A 4,809-nucleotide genomic window follows, 5' to 3' on the forward strand; every position below is an offset into this window, starting at 1 on the left:
TGTGTGTAGTACTTTGTCTTGTTCTGCCTATTTTGCTGTTGGACCCAACATTTTTATGCTTAAACTGTGTTTCTAAACGCAAACCACAGTGTTTCTTTTCACACCACTAGACTAGACCATTGTATGCGTAGTGTGTATTGTGAAAGTGACGATAAAACTGATTCTAATCATTGGCCCATTCCATCTAATCTGCGAATTCCAATTTTTGGCAAAGCTGTACTTTTTGTCTCTGCCAGGTGGAAGTTGTTCTTTGTTCTTCGCCCCTGTGTGTGTGTGTGTGTGTGTGTGTGTGTGTGTGTGTGTGTGTGTGTGTGTGTGTGTGTGTGTGTGTGTGTGTGTGTGTGTGTGTGTGTGTGTGTGTGTGTGTGTGTGTGTGTGTGTGTGTGTGTGTGTGTGTGTGTGTGTGTGTGTGTGTGTGTGTGTGTGTGTGTGTGTGTGCGCGCGTGCAGCTAATCTCCGGCACCATTGGACCAATCAACACGAAAATGTGCACGAAAACCACCTGGAGGTCCGAGCAGAAACGCTTCCCCACATTTTTCACATCGTCCTGTTGCATGACGGGAAGCTGTAATTTATTATTTTTGTTATTATTTAATTTAATTATAATTTTTTTGCGTTAGACCCAGAGGTCAACAACTGTGCTTGACTCGTGAGCACTGAAACTGTCCAAATCAAGGTACCGCTATATGAAAAAGGAGGTAACGACACCGACGTCATTTTCGCTATCGTGCAATTCCAGACGTCCGGATTCGTCGCACCATGGGAGGCAAACTACACCAGGAAGAGACATGAAGTCACGTGACTGGACGCCGGGGCTGCGCCATGACACCCATCGGTGGCGTAGATATTTAAAAAAAAAAAATAGATGCCTCATTGGCCGCTGCAGTTCGTTGGAGCGATGTGGGTTGAAGGAGGGGCGGAAGAATTCACACTGGGAGAGGAAGTACGCCGGAAGTGTGGAAGGCACGTCACGTCACGCTGCCACTCAAGTGATGTACTGGCCAATCACAGCGCATCTTTTCCGGGACCTTACAGACCCGAACATGCGCTCTGTGACACACGCTCATGCTTCCGCGGGGCTTCGCAAGGAATCTCGGGAAAGTTTTGCCCTCCCTTGAGCACATATATACGCTCCAGAGCCGGAAAGGGCGTCTACATTTATACATTTATTTGTCTATGATCGGTGGCACCCGAAGTTCGATGAAATACCATGGCAGTGGATGCAGGGATCCCGCTGTACAGCTTGTAAACAAGCATTACTTATGAACGATTTCAACCTTTGTCATATCAAAGAAGACATATATCACAGTTTGTTTTCTAGTCGCTTGCTTTTCGATGTGCACAGTACATCATTTTATTGAAACAGTGGCAGGTATCGTTTCTGTCTCTGAGGTGTCGCGAGATTTCGCTGCCAGACAGGAAATAATGGACAGTCTCATGATATTTGGCACGTTCAGAAGCTTACTTTGTGCTCTTTAGATACCTCTATAAATATATAAAGTCCACCGGTTCCTGTCTGGCAGCCAACTCTTGCGATACCTCAGAGACAGAAACGATACCTGCCGCTGTTTAGATCCTCAAATAAGATTATGTATGTAGGCCTACTGTGCACATTGAATAGCAAATGATTAGAAAACAACCTGTGATATGTCTTCTGTTATATTCCTGAACTGATTATATGATAAAGGTCACAATTGTTCCAAAATAATGTTTGTTCAAGAGCTGGTCCAGACGCCTTGATTCACTGCCATGGATATATATATATATTTTTTTAAATTATCCCACGATTTTGCAACTCATTTTTTCACCCAGTGTCGCTACACTTGGGCTGGGCGCTACACTTCCTCTGTCAACCTGGGGGGGGGGGGGCAGCGGACTGACCTCATGCTTCCTTCTATGCATGAGGAGTCCAAGCTGCTTCTTTTCACCTGACAGGGTCTGGGAGTTTTCCCGGCCGGACATAGCGTGTGGAAGGAACTCGTTATTCCGACCAGTTCCTTTGGCCGGCTGGCCAGGGGGAGGCAGTTTAGAGACCAGGATTACTGCATGTTTTTTGTGACTATAGGGGACACAGGGAGAACATGCAAACTCCACACAGAGGCCCTTTCTCCAACCCCACCTCGGGTATGGGCACTGATGACGCGGAGGAGAAAACACGCCAACGCCAACGATTCCCCAGCGGGAATCGAACCCAGGACCTTCTAGCTGTGAGATGACAGCGCTACCGACTGTGCCACCGTGGCCCCGCCATTGATTTATTGAACTTCCGGTGCGAATTTGCCTCTCATGAAAGCGTGCCTCATCAGACTAACATCATAGACTGCAGGTCTCGGATCAACAGGGAAGCTATGCCCACGTTATTAGACCCATGTGTTGTTAACGATAACGTGATGGACCTTAATGACTTACTGAACAGGGTGTTGTGTTTTGATGTCATTACAACGGAACATTTGTGAGTTTGCTTACACTGGAAAATGTGGGAAGGCTCATCAGCAACGATATGTGGTACACATTCCTAGAAAAGGCTGTTCTGACTTTCCATTGTGCTCCATCTGAAAAGAGTAGAGGTTTGTTGTTTACAAGGTAGCTTTGGCACATCTTTCATTGCTGTTTTATACTAACTGTAAGTGCCCGTGACACTTGGGTTTAACTCCAATGTTTTCTTTAGTTTGAAGTTAATTTGTTATTTACCTTGCTCATTCTGGTTTACCTTTATTTTGACACTTCCTGTTACCAACACATATCTAGCTGAAGCCTGTTAGCTTCACTCACATCAGAACCACTCACCACACTCAGCCAGAGTGACAGGGAAAGATGCAGTGTTTCTAGCAGCAGAGCCACATGGTAGGATATGTTTGCAACTTCATGTTTGCCCAGTTGACTCGACATTATTGAAATGTTTGTAGCTTCAGTATACAATATGTGGACCGTGTACCCACAGATCACAGTACTGATTGTTTGGTGACACAGTGCCTCACAGTACTGATTGTTTGGTGACACAGTGCCTGTTTGCTGTGCTTCCTGAAGCTCAAGGTGGCCTTCCAGCTCTTAGCACCCTCGATAAGCGGAGCGAGGTACAGCAGTGTTTGTTTGTTTCATTTGAGTTCATGATTTAATTTATGGTCTATTGTATTTTGTTGTGGTATTTCGTTTGGTCTCTGGTATCTTGGTTATGGTGCTTAGTTATTGTATCACTGCATTATTTATAATTGACCTTTAAATGAACATTTTTATTGTTTATCGTATACTGAAGTGATGAATCTAATGCACTGCTTTATTGTGAGCGAAACTATGATTATTGTGGTGAGTGAAACTATGAAATGTATGATTCTAAAAGTATTTATTTATTCAATTTTATAGTTTTCACGGTGTACCAGTGATCTTCTTCTGTACCTGAAGACGAATAAATTACACCCGTTGAGACCATCCACATCTGATTATTTCACAATTCGAGGGCAGCTACACTAACATAGGTAATAATATTTCCTTCTGTTCCTTTTACTTATTCAAACCAAAGCCACGCCACACTACAGTGTCAGACCTGCCCACTGTTGTGACCAAAATCCTTCGTCGCACGATGGTATTGCACACTGAAAATAGCTTGCCTGTGAATGTGTGTTTGTAGAGCTAATACTGTATTTTCGTCAGGCTAACCAGGCGTCTACGGCGCAAAAGAGCAGTGCTGAGAGATGCATCGTTCACTGTATTCGGGTAAGTAAACGATTACCCTTGCTATACTTCCTGCTCGTGGCCCCCCAAACACTCTCTGAGGATTAAGATAAAGAAGTGAGCTTAGTGTCAAGGGAGCACAACACAGCAGGGAACAATGACAAGCCGCACTGTTCGGAGGAGTCAAACCCTTACTAATCCACTTTTTCCGGCTAATCTCGTCTCGGCATATAATGTTGGTTTACATCCCCTTCCTTTTCCTCTTTGTGTTTTTTTATCACCTTTCTTCCTCTTCCTCTCGGCTCAGAAGGTCACACATGCATGCACTATTGCACTCACTCACTCACTCACTCACCTCTAAAGCCTATAGTTTATACTTTCACTTAACAGATTTTAAGTGATAAACCTGACACATTACGGCCGCAATAAATGAAAATCAACACTCCTTTACTGCACTATTGCAATGATTTTTGCAGCCACTCCAGCCACTTGTGTTTGCATTAGCACGGGTACAGTGCTCCCAGGCACTGCTGTGTGTTTTGGTATTTCATCAGGGCCGGCTAAACAGTGAGGAGGGCTCTCTCCGACGCCCACCCCTCCTCTCAGACAAATTGCCTCCCAGATTGCAGAGGTGGGTCTGAAGCTGATGGATGGGTACACAAAGACCTGACGAGGCCATATTTGCAAACATTGCGTCCATATTTCCATAACATGCAGCATGCTCTGGTCCGCGGTGTTTGCTTTATAATAACAGCACGACGGTATCAGGCAGTCGGTTATGTGCACGTGGGCACCAACACAAAACATCCTGTCCGAGTAGCTCGCCTTTAACATCTTTGTCTCTGCCTTGTCCTGATATGGACAGGCTTCCGTCGCTTCCCATGCAGGGCAGGCGCCCCCCTGGCGCCACCCCTGTGCCCCGGCCCATTGCTAAATCTCTCTTTCATCCTAAACCGGAACTAAACGTCCCGCCTTTCAAAACCCTTTAACCTCTTCAACCAGTAATTATATCCACTGGGGTCTCTCCATCTGACCAACTCTCTCATGAGTATTCATTCTCGGGTCGCTCCTCCTGACAAGCCCCCGAAAGATCCGTTCCATCGGTTTCCCCTCCATCATGTGTGACCAGTAACCTCCTAA

Source organism: Protomyctophum bolini (genome assembly GCF_963924005.1).
Source record: "Protomyctophum bolini genome assembly, chromosome: 12".
Taxonomy (NCBI): domain Eukaryota; kingdom Metazoa; phylum Chordata; class Actinopteri; order Myctophiformes; family Myctophidae; genus Protomyctophum; species Protomyctophum bolini.